A 16883-nucleotide genomic window follows, 5' to 3' on the forward strand; every position below is an offset into this window, starting at 1 on the left:
GAACTTCACAATTTGTAAGAATGATGTGCGTATCTGCGTAGCACGTCAAATGAACTATTTCATGTAGCTCTAACCACACAAAATCTCCTCAATATGGACCTAAAGAGTTGTGCTTTTGTAGGTGAAAGCGGCCCGCCAAGCCCGACAGTGATGAAAAGATCAACAAACTATAGCTTGGGTACAACCCCTTAAAAGTTTACATGAATCTTAAAGTTGAAAAAAAATTCTCGTACATTCACGATCAACCAATTATAATCACTATATTCTCCAATGGATAAAACAAGAGATCAGAACAATCTAATCTTTTGGATTGAAGGGGTAACTTCTAATCTCCATCTTTAATCTGCATCAAATCTGTAAACTTTTCTAGGGGGTGTACCGAAGCAAAACTCAGAAGCTAATGGTGGCTGATCTGAGGTAGTGAAGCCAAGAACACTTATTTTTTCCATGGTAACTCAAAAGCTATGCTTGGCATTTTGGTGGCCTTTTGTTTTTATTTGTAGATATAATAATTGGTTCTGCAAGCTTTTTTTAGGAGTGGTGGTTTTTTTCCTTTACTGGAACTAGAAGATTTTCCAATCTAACTAGATTGTGTAGTTGAGTACAGTGGCATAACAACTGCAAACTGAACCAAATCTCTTGGATTTGCTGCAAGTGAGTTCCTGTTTTTCTTTTTGTGAGGTCAAGTGAGTTCCTGTGTTGGCGCAAGAAGAGCTTGCCAAACCAAGAACAGAAAACATAAGTATGTCTTGGAGTATAGTCCGGCCTGTAGATGGATCTGTAGAGCTAATGAATTAACAAACTGCAACTCGATAAGAAATTTCTAGTAAGTCAGCTTGATTGCTCCAGTCAACCTGCATTACCGCCATGGTTTTCACTTTCAACGAGATTTCGATGAAATTCACCGAATTTCAGTAGACACTAAAATAATTACATTTCGGCCAAAATAATTCAGCAATTTCAGTAGTGCACATGAATTCAAATATTTTTCAGAAATTCAAATATTTAATTGAATTCAAGTGAATATTTTGGTCATCTGGCTGATATGCAAACCGAAATCATGGAAATTCAGTAAATTTCGGTTGGGGCTGATATTTTTCTGAAACTCAAATTGAAAACCATGATTACCGCAAGTAAGAAATCATATGAATGGTAACAGTACACCTTACTAGGAGGCTAGGAGCTACTCCCTCCGTTCCAAAATAGATGACTCAACTTTGCACTAGTTTTAGTACAAAGTTAGTATAAAGTTGAGTCATCTATTTTGGAATGGAGGGAGTACAAATTAAGCTCTGACTGAAAGAACTATATGTTGATATTACTAAAATTTAATTACCCACACCAATATTAAGGGGACGCATATCCCAAATTATCAATTAAAAAGACATTACAGTCTTGCTAAAAAGTGACAATAAAATGTTTCAAAAACATTTTACACGCAACTATCTAGCAGTAAATGATAACAAACCGTACTAAAATGACACTGCCAACAAATGATGCTGGCTGTGTAGTTACATGGACTCCAGAGTCCAGAGCAGACTCCAGATCCCCCGGCCAACATCCAGACAAAGCGGATAAAACAAGAGATTAGAAAAATCTAATCTTTTTGATTGAAGAAGTAACTTCTAATCTCCACCTTAATCTGCATCGAAATCTGTATACTTTTCTAGAGGGTGTACCGAAGTAAAACTCACAAACTAATGGTGGCAGCTGATCTGAGGTGGTCAAGCCAACAACACTTATTTCTTCCATAGCGAGTCAAAAGCTATGCTTGGCATTTCGGTGCCTTTTTGTTTTTATTTGTAGATATAATAGTTGGTTCTGCAAGCCTTTTGTAAGGGTGGTGGTTTTCTTTTCCGTACAAGAACTACAAGATTTTCCAATCTAACTAGATTGTCTAGTTGAGTACAGTAGCATATAACAACTGCAAACTCAACCAAAACTCTTGGATTCGCTGCAAGTGAGCTCCTGTTTTTCTTTTTGTGAGCTCAAGTGGAGTTCTCTTGTTGGTGCATGAAGAACTTGCCAAACCAACAACAGCAAACATAAGTACGTTGTAGCTGGAATGTACTTGGGCCTGTTAATGAATCTGTACTGCTAATGAATCAACAAACTAAAACTCGATAAGAAATTTCCAGTAAGTCAGCTTGATTGCTCCAGTCAACCTGCATTACCACGAGTAAGAAATCGTATGAACGTTAACAGTACACCTTACTAGGAGCAACAAATTAAACTTTGTCTGAAAGAATTATATGTCGATATTACATAGGTACACACACATACTAATATTAAGGGGACGCATGTCGCAAATTCTCAATTAAAACTAGCCAGACATTACAGTCTTGCTGACAATAAAATGTTTCAGAAGGGCCAACCACAAATTTGAAGGTTGTCCTTCGCCCATGAGCGATTCAAGACCTCTAACCATCCAACCATTCAAAAACTTCACAATCTGTAAGAATGATATGCTCTTTTACATGTCCCACATAAAGAGTATCTGTGTAACACGTCAAATGAACTATTTCTTGTATCTTGAACCATATAAAATCTCCTAAATATGTCCCTAAAGTGTTGTGCTTTTGTAGGTGGAAGTGGCCTGCTAAGCCCCGACAGTATTTAAAAGGTCAACAAACTATTACTTCGGTACACCCCCTTAAAGTTTACACGAATCTTAAAGTTAGTTAAAAAGAGTTTTCTGATACATTCACGATCAACTAATTCTAAACTTACATTCTCCCAATGGATAAAACAAGAGATCAGAGCAACCTAATCTTTTTGATTGAAGGTTCTAATCTCGACCTTTAATCTGCATCGAAATTAAACTTTTCTGGGGGCCGGGGGGGGGGGGCTACCGAAGCAAAACTCACTAACTAATGGTGGCTGATCTGAGGTGGTAAGCCAAGAACAATTATTTCTTCCATGGTGACTCAAAACCTATGGTAGGCATTTTGGTGCCTTTTTTTTTGTCATAATTGGTTCTGTAAGCTTTTTTAAGAGTGGTGGTTTTTTTTCCGTACTAGAACTGCAGGATTTTCCAATCTAACTAGAATGTGTAGTTCAGTACAGTAGCATATAACAACTGCAAACCGAACCAAAACTCTTGGATTCGCTGCAAGTGAGCTCCTATTTTTCTTTTTGTGAGCTCAAGTGACTTCCTGTGTTGGTGCATGAAGTGCTTGCCAAACGAACAACAGCAAACATATATATAAGTCCGTTGTAGTTGGAACATACTCGGGCCTGTTAATGAATCTGTACTGCTAATGAATCAACAAACTAAAACTCGATAAGAAATTTCTAGTAGATCAGCTTGATTGCTCCAGTCAACCGGCATCACAGCGAGTAAGAAATCGTATGAACGTTAACAGTACACCTTACTAGGGGCGACAAATTAAGATTTGGCTGAAAGAATTATATGTTGATATTACATAGATAAACACACTGAGACACACCAATATTAAGGGGACGCATATCCAAAATTCTCAATTAAAACTAGCCAGACATTATAGTCTTGCTGACAATAGAATGTTTCAGAAGCATTTTACATGCAGCTATCTGGTATTTCCTCCGTCCCGAAATAAATGTCTTTGATATAGTAGAACTTTCCTTCGTCCTAAAATAAATGTCTTTGATTTAGTTCAACTTACAAAGTTACAACTTACAAAGTTGTACTAAATCAAAGACACTAATTTTGTGACGGAGGAAATATATGATACAAAAAAAACTAAAATGACACTCAACCGATACACAGCACTACCTAGCTAGGATCAAGCAAATGATGCTCGCTGTGTAGTAGCACGGACTCCAGACTCCAGAGCAGACCAATATATATTCCATGGCCGGCAAGGGTATAGCGCTAGCTCTCCGATTCATTCCCAGGGGATCTCGACGTTGAGATCGAAGTCCCTGGGAACACCATTTGGGTTTGGGGCCGCCGGCACCACCACCGCGGCTGCCGCCGGAGGCGCCAGTGTTATGTTGAGATCAATCGCGGCTGCGGCCTGAGGCGCCGGGGCTATGGTGAGATCAACCGCGGCTGCGGCCAGAGGCGCCGGGGCTACGGTCAGCGCCATGATGTTGTCAACGGCCGGGGCGACGTCGATGCGCTGCTGCGCTTCGGCGACCCTGTTGGCCTTGCCGTGGGACGACATGTGGCCGCCAAGGGATTGTGGGGTGGGGAACTTCCTGGGGCACTTGGTGCACTGGTACTTCCCCTCCGAGTCCGACGCCGCCGGCAGCGGCGGCGGTACGTGCCTCACCGGCGGCTGCGAGGAACCTCCCTCCTGGTTAACCGGACCATGGGGCCGCCAGTTCTTTGGATCCATGGCGCCGGGGGAGATGATGTTGTCCTCGCCACGGACCACGCGGGCATCAGCTTCCTGCACGTGATCCATGGCGCCAGCACCCTGCGACGACGTTGCAGGGAGGATGCTGGGCGGCTCGCGGCACGGTCGTGGTGTGGTGGAACTGGATGCTGGGCAAGGTCCTCACCGTCAAGCCGTATGTATAGTGCAGCGGGAGGGAGGGAGCTGTTTCCGTTTGAAGGAGCGAATTAAAGCTCCATATATCTCTTCCTGGTTTACAGGTTTCTTCTGCTGCTATATCTGGGATACTATAATTGGAGAGATATAAATGACCGACTCCATGGGAAGCAGGTTCTTAATTCTTTCCTCGACTGGCCACAACCACGACGATGCTACGGCTAGGGGCGGAAAGTGGCAGCGGATAATCCCAAATACCCGATATTTGTATCCGTGAAAATGTCTATTCGTATCTGAAACATCCGCTTCCGAACTAAAATGGAAATGGAAGATATCCGAGTTTATTTTACAAATACAAATACAAATATGGTATCGGATTTTGACACAAATACGGATACGCAAGTGGATATATCCGTATCCAAATAAAATTCTTTTAGCTGATTTGTGCAATTCTAGCCCCAATATACCAATTATCGAACATACAAGCCTTATATGCTGTCAAATTTTAGTTTTTGTATAATTAAACTTAGGAATTGGTATGCATTGTTGTAGTATTTATTCATAAACTTGTCTATCATTGCCTTATTATATGTTGCATGTTGATCAATTTGTGTAAGTAGCTATTGACTTAGTTTCTTTAACTGATATGTTGATATTATTAGTATCCGCTCCGAATCAAGTAAACATCCGATAAGTATCCGTATCCTATACGAATCCGAGTAACATTCGATCCGCATTCGTAGCCGATAACATCCGTATTCGCATTCGCATTCGTTTTGAAAATATAAAAATGGAAGTGGTAAGAGCACTATCCTATCCGCATCCAATCCGTTTCCATCCTTAGCTACGACGCTACACCATCCATATCCAGGTGACGTCAGCAACTCCATGAACACAACTCGCTCGCGCCATAAGCCTAGGGTCTGCGCGTTTGTGCTTTCAGTTTTCTATTTTTTTAATAAATTTGCAGGGCTGGATGCAAAACATAAATAAGTATATGTCTCGAAACACCACTTCTCGTTTGACTTGCAGCCCTGATGTTATTCACTACAATCCGATTTGCATGGGAACCTAACAAAAATACTAACTAATTAATATTCTAGTCGGTTCGGTATACGTAGCCGAATGCGGCTTTTAACTTTTCCAGTCAGTTATTTATGTGGAATCGACGGAGATTGTAAGTTATTAATTCAAGCACAATCAAAAACCCAAACTGTTCCTCGTGCACCTCAAATAATATGAGTATTCTCTTTGGTTGGCTAGAGACGGTAGATAAAACCGCCCTAAAACCACCTCCAGGCCCGTTTTGTACTAGTGAGTAAACATGCACTAGTTAGCATTTCGCAAAAAAACTACATCTGTCCAAGTGTTATGTGCTAAAAATACGACATAACCTTGTAGAGTACACATGTCGCGTGAAAAGCTTTCTTGCGGTGCATGTTATATGGTGTGATGGATCCACTGTTCGTGTCGGACATTCACCATACACTTTAAAAAAAGATGAAACATGATAATACTCGATAAAAATATGGTTATACGCCTTCTATTAAAAAATTAAACTTTGGAAAATTTGTGTCCAAGCCCGTTCGATGCTCCTGTTAATCTGATTTTCCCAATCTCTTCGAGATTTGTGTCCGCTCATGTATATCTTTCAATATTTCCTTTGTATCGTCTTTCAAAGTGTGATCGTGCTATGGTCCATCGTTGTCAACTCATTTAATAAGCGCCCGCTCATGTATATCTTTCAATATTTCCTTCGTATCCTCTTTCAACGTGTGCTCTCTATGGCCCACTATTGTCAACTCATTTAATAAGTGTCTGCTCATGTATATCTTTCAATATTTCCTTCGTATCCTCTTTCAACGTGAGCTCATGCTATGGCCCACAGTTGTCTAACTCATTTAATGAGCATTGGTTCGTCATGTCCTTCCCGGTTCAGGTAAGCAAATCCCATTGGACCTTCATAGCATCCAATTGTCCATCAATCGCACAGTGGTAATGCACTAAACGACATATCGGCTGGTCCGTTAGCCAATGGCTATCCCTATTTTGGGAAGCTTCTTCCTGTATGGTTTTTATTGGTTCTGGGAATCTTCTCGAAGGTTTCGCTATGGTTTTTTTGTTTTCCTTTACAATTGTTCCTGGGTTTCTTCAAATATGTTCAATTTTTTTTAAAAGAAACTATTCAGAATGTTTTTCAAATATTTACAATTCCAAAATGTGTTTCATTTAGAAAATATTCACAATTACAAAAAAAATCATGTTTTCTTTTAAAAAATTAACAATTTTCAAAAAATACATTTAGAAAATATTAAAAATAAAAAAATTATTTTCTAAATACCTCTTTAAAACAATATGTTCACAAACAACTAAAATGTTTCATACTTTTACAAAAAATGAAGTCGATTTTTAAGAAAAAAATATGTGTAAAACTATATTGTTTTTCCGTAAACCAAAATAAAAACCAAGGGATAAAAACGAGCGAGCGCTTGCTACAGCGCATTGCTACATGGGCCAACTTGCCTCTTTTTAGAATCATCTTACCTTGTTATTTCCTCCTCCATATCTAACTTGGTTCAATACTTTGCGTTCATGGGCCGACAAGTATGCTAAGTATTCCATACGTTCCAAAATAATTGAAGTTCTAGGATATTTTTAAGGCATTTTTAAAAGTTTGACTAACTCCATAGAAAAATCCACAAATATATATGATATAAATTAATATAGTACAAAAATATATTTCATAATGAATCTAACTAGTGTGTGGCCCTTGCAAATCAACAAAGTAACATCTTTTCCAAAAAAAATGTAATAAATAATAAATACTATAATCACTAAAAAATATTCTTAATAGGATACCACCACATATCCTATACAGCAATATTTTTAATTATTTCAACTTGTGAGCAAATGCTTGTCATGTTATTTTCAAAAGTATTATATTGACGATTACATATGACCTATGTGCATATTAAATTATCAATCCTTCTATTCCAAATTAATTGAAGTTATAGTATTATGTTAATATCACAACATCAAATATATATAGCATGGCAATATATTTGAAGTCATATCTTATGAAAACTAAGTTGATGTATAGATATTGATGTATTTTTACATAGACTTTATTGAACCTAGAGCTTCAATCAATTTGGAGTGGAAGTAGTACATACCATCATCTCATCGGTTGATGTTGTTTCCATGTAATGATAAGAGTTGAACAAAGGTGATGGCCAAATGATGTTAACGTAATCTACTAAAATAAATATTCCCACAGAAGTGGATAATAATACACATGAACCGGTAAGGCAACTAAACTGTGAGAATTTTCGTTTGAATTTTTTTAGATCTTCCTTACTTGTATTTACTTCTATATTTAAAAATATGTGAAGTTTCAGACATCAAACTATTTTTTTACATTGGAACTTTGAGCATTCATTTGCATAATATTCATCTCATGGGATTTTGCCATGTTGTCTTTTAAACGAAGTGCTGGACTATCCATATTGTCCCCATGCCCAGAGTTGTCTATGTTTTATATGAATAAAAAATACACTGGGAACAATCTGAATCCTAGAGGGATGACAACCAAGGTGGAATATTGGTCGGTCTGATGTGATATCATTCGTAAGGAAGGAAATATATGCACTATGATTTAAAAAAGAAAACACAAAATTGTGGACTCCCCATAATCCCCTCCTAATATATAGCCCGATGGTGTATATGTTTCTGTTTCGTCATTGAGCAATATAAACTTTAATCTATGGTTAATAGGATCATGGAGCAATGGCTTTTATGTCTCCTTGGCACCCACGGAGATGATCTTATTCCTGCCATGGGTCACGACGACGACAACATTGTTCACAGTCTCCAGTTCCACATGCGTGTCTGCCTCTGACAATGCAATGACTTTGCACTAGTCAACTTCCAACGCATGGGGGTTCAAGATGTCCAGAAGATGTGCTCCACCAACATAGGCATAATAGCTTCCTTTGTGTGCTGCAATGAACTAGTGTCGGCGGCCACAGTGGCGAACCTACGGTCTTAGCTGTGGGGTCAGCTGACCCCACAGGTTTTCTGAAAAACAGCCACAAAACACTGTACGATTACTGTTCATCGTGAAGAAAAAAGTAACAAAATTACCAGTGACCCCACAGATTGCTGGGGTTGGCTACGCCGCTGGCCATGTCTACTAATTCAATGAGGTTAGTACTAGCAAGACTGGTAGTGTGGTGTAGGTTGTCTTCTCAGCTAGATATAACCCGGCTATGTATTCGTTTTGGTTTCCATGCCCAACGATAGAAAGAGTAGCCAATGTTTTCCTTGTTTATGCGTGCTACTAGCTAGCCTAGTGGCTGGTGGTGTGGTGTGGATTTGCTTTAATAGTTTGGAGTTTAGGAGGTATATATGGAGGCTGTGACTGAAAGAGGGCACTAGGGCGTAGGTCGAGGAGACACCTGATGGGGGAGGTGCTTGATTTCTTCATATGCTTATTTGGCCTCTCGTAGTTGAGGATCTTCAAGAAGTACTACAAGAAATATGTCAACTTGTGACCCTCACTATTGGTCGCTGAAAGGTCATAGTTTTTCATTTGCGACCTTTTTGTGACCAAAAACAGAAGGTCAAAAGCTGGCAGTCATAAACTGAAATTAGCGACCTTCTCTGTGAGAAGGTCATAGACGTTTACGACCAAAATAGAAGGTCGTTGAACCCATGACCTTTTGTTTTGGTCACTGATTGTCTGCCCAGGCCACGTCGGATCCGACGTGGCAATCTGACGTGGCAAAATTGCGACCAATTGAAAAGGTCACTGACAAGATTCAGCCCGGTCCGATTCGGTGTTTTACATGGGCCGAGCCCATTAATTCAGCCTATTTGTGTTTTTTTCATCAATTTTTTGTTGGGTTCATGGGCCTGGCCCATTTTATTTTCTAGGACGTAGCCTTCTATAATTCATTTCTTTTTTGGGCCTCGGCCCTTTTACAATCCGGTCTATTTTGGGCCTCCACAACATGCATTTAGAAGCTTGACATCACAAGGGCAGATGGCTATTCCAGCTTACATCTCAGCATGTACGTATGTATCCAAACCATTTCATTTCTTTCAACACAAAGTATTCTTTCAACAGCCACAACAGTAGACAGTAGATACATTCAACAGAGACTGAATTAACATAGAAATGAAGCAACAACGGGCACACCGAGTACAGGAACTACAGCTACATGGGACTACAGCTACCATTTCTATTTCTACACGCTTGCAAGAGAGGGAGGGACTACCAAGGAGCTAAACTAACAGCGGCCGAGCTAAACTAACAGCGATCATCCATCATTAATCAGTGACAGTAGCAATGAGTGGCAGCGGCGACGTTCGAGAGACACTCTCCCCCTGCTGCTTCTTGGTGTGCCTGCTACTGCTTGGTTTGCTACATCACTAGCAGCCCTGCACACAGCAATAATTTTAGCTTTACATAAGGTTTACAAGAACAGGACCCTGATACATGAGATTGACATTCACAAGCTATTTGCACTTATATTTAGAACTGCGTCACACCATTTACATTACTAGTTATGTATTGACATACTTATCTAAAAGAACATATATAGAAACATATGAATTTTATTTCTGAATACCATTACAGAAGTACTAAAAAAAGAAGAGCTCATTACACAAGAATCCAGGAAGAACCCATCAATTCTACGCCGGAGCGAGAGATGTGCAAGCAGATCAAATAGTAGATTCGAGCAAGAAGGATGTACTACCTGAAATGGGAAATGAGGAGGGCGATCCGACGAGTCCCACCCAAGCTGTGGAAGGAGCAGCGGCAGCGGCTGCAGAAGGACTCGACGGACCAGACGCCGTCGTGGACCTGGTAAATATGGTGATACAGCAAAACCTAGATTATCTTCTAATGTGAAACCCAGGAATTAAAGTGACGACATTAGTATATGACATGAGTTGATAACAAATGTTAGAACAACCACCAAATTACAAAAGTACACACCCACCATTCTGATAAAATAGCCATTAACAGAGCCAACAAATGTGTATATTAGCTTTACTAGAAATCGGTCAGTAGATTAAGGAACTATAAAAGAACCACTATAGGTTTGCACCACTCAGGGCAGTGCAAGCCTGATCAGCTATACTTTAGCCTTGTCTGGTTGGTACTTGGTATATCTAATACCAGCACTTTTCATGGAGCATAAATTTAATACTAGCAAGTACAAACAAAGGAACACTGTATGGTTTACTGCCCTTGGTATAACTTGAGTAAACCCATAATCGTAAGCACAGTCAAGTCGAGACATGCACTTCAGCACTCAAGGACTCTTACCACAAAGAGCAGCAGCATGGGCGATCAGCAGAGCAAAACTTGTCAAGATTAGTCAATAGATTCTGCACAAGTGAAATCAACAGCATGAGACAACATATTAAGCCATAATCTTAAAATCCAAATTTCACATGAACTAACGGGAAGGACAACCACATGGCAACAGCAATTTGAAAAGGGAATCAAGTACTGCTGAAATATAATACCAACTTAGAAAGCATCAGAAATAAGCAACATGATAAGTGGTAGTTCTAAAGTATAGAAAGATGTCACAACAGACACCAGCTAAAGTATAGAAAGCATCAGAAATAATAGTATGCATTTGGACAGAAAGCAACTTATCAAGAAATATTTTCCGATGAATGAACTCGTCAAAGAGGACATGCACAACAGACACTAGCTACAGATCCCACGCGATATCTACTAGCATAGTTAACCAGAACAATTACAAACAGCAGAGGAAACCATGAATGTGTAAATGTGTAAACCACGACATGTAGGTTCCATCAGGCCATGATCAAGTACTCCAAACCATTGCATGCTTTGCAAAATAAAATACTAGATGAATGTCACTAACAGGAGGACTAGGTGATTAATGGAACAAGACATGGCAGTGTATGACTGAAGACAGGTGCTGCTTGTCGATGTTCTTCGCATAACTATAGGCTGACCGTCAAGTTAGCATTACAGAAAGCGAAAAGGAAAGTGGAAAAGACATGGCAGCCTATAGTTATGCTGAGAACATAGACAAGCAGCACCCGTCTTCAGATATTGTTGGCTTGCAGCCGCAGGTATCCTTGCTTCAAGTCAGGTCTAGGAACTCTTTGTGTGCAGATCAAGGCAGAATAGCAGCCTCGGTCGTCCAGCCGCACTTCGCTGCAGGAAAACAAACAAATGGCTGAATCATCTTGGTAGGAACATAGTAAAAAAAACTGCTAAATGGACACTAGCAGCAAAATGAATATTTTACAATCCAGTTTAGTGGAGTCCTTAAACAAGCAAATGAAATTTTATCAATGTTGAACAAGCAACTCCAGTATAAATTTGAACAAGCAACTCCAGTATAAATTTGAACAAGCAATGGTATTTGTCAATGCTGGAGATACAGTCAAACTGTAATCGCAAAGAATGATTGAGTGCATTGGAGATACAGTCAAACTGTAATCACAAAGAATGATTGAGTCCATGGCCAGTCTGCTTCTGGTAATGTACTGCGCTGCACATTTCAGTTTACTTCAGCATGCAATATTTAAGAAGTTCCGCTTTACTGAAAAAATCTTATAAATCAACATATTTTTAGTCACCGAGCATATGTCACAGTACTAGTCATGATCTTTCAGTAAGCATCGATTGTGGAAACAGTAGCACTGGCTACTATGGCTACAGCAACACCAAGCAATTCAACGAAGCAACGACCACAATACAGAGCTAAGCACTAGCCCTATGTACTTCTTGTTGATATGCAACAGTACTCCTTGACAAATAGCCGATCAGATTCTGAGCCATTCCTGCTTTTAGATAAACACGTATGTATTATATATTACTCCTAAATATAAGTCTTTTTAGAGATTCCAATGCGTACTACATACGAAGCAAAATGAGTAAATCTACACTCTTAAATACATCTATAGATACATGTGCAACACATATTGAAATCTCTAAGAAGTCTTATAACAAGTACAGAGCTGACCAACAGTGTACGACAATAAAAAACCTGCAAGCCCTGACAATGTTTTCCAGCATACAACAACGCTAGGGAAGAAACAGATCTACAAATCCTAAAACACAACCGCCCACGTCCCAGTATCAGTATTCAGTACCAAACACGAAATTCAAAGCCCCCAGGCACAGGCAGGACCTGGCGTGCGTTTCAGCCATCTCAGAAAATGTGAACAGGCAGAATTTGCATATGTGAAACCAGTCATATAACAAGAATCATGTACCTAAACTGTCTCAGATCTTGAACACAAGGTTCTGTGATGTCGCTACAAAACTCGGATGCAAAAAGGGTATATACAAAAACTTGTGTTCATATTAGCATTGGCCGATATAACATGCCACAGCTGTGAGCGCAAATAGCTGGGATAAAAGTGGAGGTGGCAGCACGTAGACATCTACAAGTGGTGACATGTTTTGAGACATCAGTGCATACACAAGCTTTCTTCTATATGTCCACTCAATATTATTTGAAAAATCTATATTAGAGAAAACTTCAGTGCATACAGAAGTTCTCTCAAGTCTCATTGCAAATATCAAGTGCATACACAAGCTTTGATTTGAGTGGGAATGGTATGAAAGGGGCATATAAGGACAATATACTCAAGAGTTGCATATCTACATAGAAATGATGCTGATCACTTAATTAATTAAGTGAGCAGGCAACAAAGGCAATTGGAAATCTAGGGGCAGGAGGTAGTGAGAGCAACGCATGAGGGATCGTCAAGATGTAGGGGATGGAGGTGTCTCACTTGGTTTCAAAATAAGATGCACACAAAGACAACCACATAAATATAGCAGTGCATAGTACTGAGGAAAATAGGGACATCTCTTTGCAAACATGTATAATTCGGAGCAGCAATAGCGAGCAGAGGAAGATGAGAGGGAGATGGAGATGCTACTTGTCGTGGTGGGTCGGCGTGGACGTGCTTGAGCTCGGGGCAGGACCTCTTGGTCGCCCTAGGAGAAGAGCAGCAAACCCCTCATGGCCTTCCTGCTCGCAATGCCGTATAAGCCCGCCACCTAAGAATAGCAAAATATAAGTCTGAACCAGGATATGGATTCGGCAACAATAACCATCGTCAACAAGCACACTTCCTTTCATGTAGGTTTAAAATATGAAACAAACTCATGATTCAGTTATATATGATAAAACAGAACATATGGTTCAGTTATAGTCATACCACCTATACAAATATCAGGCAAAGATATGGATTTTGCAGTCTAAGTGAGGTCACTATATACTAATTGCACACAGTTGCAGCAGCGCCATCCAACAAACGGACGAACGAACCGACCCAGTCAGACCAAGAAGGAAAACAAGCATATCAGATGGGAGGGGGCTGGTTACCACCCTGGCGCGTTCGCCCTTCTCCTGGATGGCATCATCCTTGAGCACCCTCTCCATCTGCCCAACCACAGAGACGGAGAGAAAAAATGTCAGGAACGCGTCACGCTGAACCAGCCACGGAGAAGAGAACTGACTGGGGGTGGTCGGGCGGGGTACCTCGGGGACGGACGACGGGGCCGACGCAGGGGAGAGGGAGGAGGGACATCGGGGCGTGGTAGGCGCGGCGTCCCGAGCACGGGATGGCGTCGGCAGGGAGCAGGCAGGCAACCGTCTGGTGACGCGGCTGGGCAGACGAGACGCGTTGGCGGCCCGTGACGGAGGTCCATGGCGTGTGCACGCGGGCAGCCCACCTCACTCTGCGTGTGCGCCTCCGGTGAGGCACAGGCCGGCGTGCTGGATCTTGGATCTGGCCGCCGCATGTGTTGTTGGGCCTGGGTGCTACTGGGGGTAGGGGGAGAAGGGGAGGTGGAGAGGGTGGGGCGGCGGGCGTGTGGGAGGGGAGGGAGCGGAGGCCCGCGACGATGCGTAAGGTCGTCGGTGAGTTGGGTCGCGGCGCCGAGGCGGGTGGGTGGGAGGGGAGGAAGGAATGAACCGGGGAGGCGGTCTGGTTTGGGAAATCGGCAACGGCGCGCGGGAGGCGTGGAGGGAGGAGGAGCGGGCGGAGCAGGAGGGCGTGGGGGAGGCCATGGACGGCGGCGAGCTCCGCTGGAGGGAGGTGGCGGCGGCGATCTCTTTCTCGATCTGGAGGGAGCTGGAGGAAGGAAGGAGACGAGCTCTCTCTCGATCTGGAATGGATGGATGGATGGATGGATTGGGAAAAAAGGAGGCAGGGGTGGATGCAAAATGACCACGAGAACAGAGCTAGGGTTGGTGTGGAAGGGTTGATGACTGCCATTGGATCCTCGAGCATCCGACGGTGTATAATCCATGATCCACGTGATATGCCCATGGACCAATCAGAACGCAGCAAACAATTCGAAGACCTTATGACCATCTAATTTGGTCGAAATCAAAGATAAGTTTTTCAGAAAAAACCACTTTTCACTTTTCAGTGCTTAAAATGAGTTTTTTTGTAAAAGACCTACCAAATATTTGTTCAAATGATATCATACCTTTCACAAGTTTACATCTTAGATTGGCAAACAATGTTGCCTAAGAAAATTTTAATTTTCTTTGGACGAAAAAATCATTTTCCATTTTTCGAGTGCCCCAAATGAGGTTTTTTTGTGAAGTACCTACCAAATAATTGTTGCAAAATTGGACCAAATCATTTTTCTAAAATACTAGGCCATATTTAATTCACAATTGACCAAATGGTTGGGTGTAAAAAGATTTGATCCACAGGTGGTGAAAAAGACAAATTTCCGCCGATTCAGCAGGAAGCTGGTCAAATTTGAACTGTAGCTGCCTCATAGTTTGCTCTTTATTTTTTCCAAAAATCATTTCTAGGTATATAACTATCTATTTAATCATATAAACATCAAAAGGTTTTCAAGATTCAACAACTAGCTAGGAACGGTCAAGCCCGCCGTTTTGACTGCATTTTGAAACGGGCATAAAAAATTCAAAAAAAATCAAAAAATTGGAAAACCTTCGCATTGTGTCATCATATGTGACCAAGTTTCCAGGAAAAATAATAAACTTGTAATAAGCCAATTATTTTAAAAAAGTGTTCTCAGAAATGAGCTTTCATGCATGAAGATTCATGGCTTTCAAGCCAAATGATCAATCTTATGGCCACATTCATGGCATAGTTTGTTTAAATGATCTCATATTGTGCACAAGGGTGCATCTTGGAATTCCAACAATGTTGCCTAAGGGAGTTTTCATTGTCTTTGCACGGAAAATTCATTTTCCATTTTTCGAGTGCCCGAAATGAGGTTTTTTTGTGAAGGACCTACCATATATTTGTTGCAAAATTGTACCAAATCAATTTTCTAAAATACTAGGACATATTTGATGCACAATTGACCAAATGGTTGGGTGTAAAAAGTTTTGATCCACCTCTCGTGAAAAAGACAAATTCCCGCCAATTCAGTAGGAAGCGGGTCAAATTTGAACTGTAGCTACCTCGTAGTTTGCTCTTTATTTTTTCCAAAAATCATTTCTAGGTACATAAGTATCTAGTTAATCAGAGAAACACCAAAAAAATTCCAAGATTCAACCACTAGCTAGGAACGGTTATTCCCGCCATTTTGACCGCATTTTGAAACGGGCACAATTTCTAGGTTTTTTTGTGAAGGACCTCCCAAATAATTGCTGCAAAATTGGACCAAATCAATTTTCTAAAATACTAGGACATATTTAATGCACAATTAACCAAATGGTTGGGTGTAAAAAGTTTTGATCCACCTCTGGTGAAAAAGACAAATTTCCGCCGATTCAGGTGGAAGCGGGTCAAATTTGAACTACGGCTGCCTCATAGTTTGCTATTTATTTTTTCCAAAAATCATTTCTAGGTATGTACGTATCTATTTAATCAGAGAAACATCAAAAGTTTTCCAAGATTCAACCACTAGCTAGGAACGGTCATTCCCGCCATTTTGACCGCATTTTGAAACGAGCATAAAAAATTCAAAAAAAAAATCCAAAAATTCGGAAACCTTCGCATTGTGTCATTATATGTGGCCAAGTTCCCAGGAAAAATAATAAACTTATAATACGACAATTATTTTAAAAAAGTGTTCTCAGAAACGAGCTATCACGTGTGGAGATCAATGGCTTTCAAGCCAAATGATCAATCTTATGGCCACATTCATGGCATAGTTTGTTCAAATGATCTCATATTGTGCACAAGGGTGCATATTGGAATGGCAAACAATGTTGCCTAAGGAAGTTTTCATTTTCTTTGTACGAAAAAACCATTTTCCATTTTTCGAGTGCCCAAAAGGAGGTTTTTTTTGTGAAGGACCTCCCAAATAATTGTTGCAAAATTGGACCAAATAAATTTTCTAAAATACTAGGACATATTTAATGCACAATTGACAAAATGGTTGGGTGTAAA

At 40.6% G+C, this 16883-nt stretch overlaps 1 long non-coding RNA gene across 2 annotated transcripts; it reads right to left on the minus strand.

Annotated features, from left to right (window-relative positions):
- Positions 1-9378: 9378 nt before the first annotated feature.
- LOC109768088 (uncharacterized) lies at positions 9379-14681 on the minus strand. 2 transcript variants are annotated; one of them, XR_005770372.3, is made up of 6 exons: positions 14036-14681; positions 13883-13936; positions 13431-13551; positions 10816-11688; positions 10241-10347; positions 9379-9920 (listed from the first exon to the last, which is right to left on the minus strand). It is a non-coding gene; the product is annotated as an uncharacterized lncRNA (long non-coding RNA). The 2 variants fall into 2 exon arrangements; XR_005770373.3 differs by having other exon boundaries at positions 13880-13936.
- Positions 14682-16883: the final 2202 nt, after the last annotated feature.

The sequence above is a fragment of the Aegilops tauschii genome, chromosome 2, assembly GCF_002575655.3.
Source record: "Aegilops tauschii subsp. strangulata cultivar AL8/78 chromosome 2, Aet v6.0, whole genome shotgun sequence".
NCBI lineage: Eukaryota > Viridiplantae > Streptophyta > Magnoliopsida > Poales > Poaceae > Aegilops > Aegilops tauschii.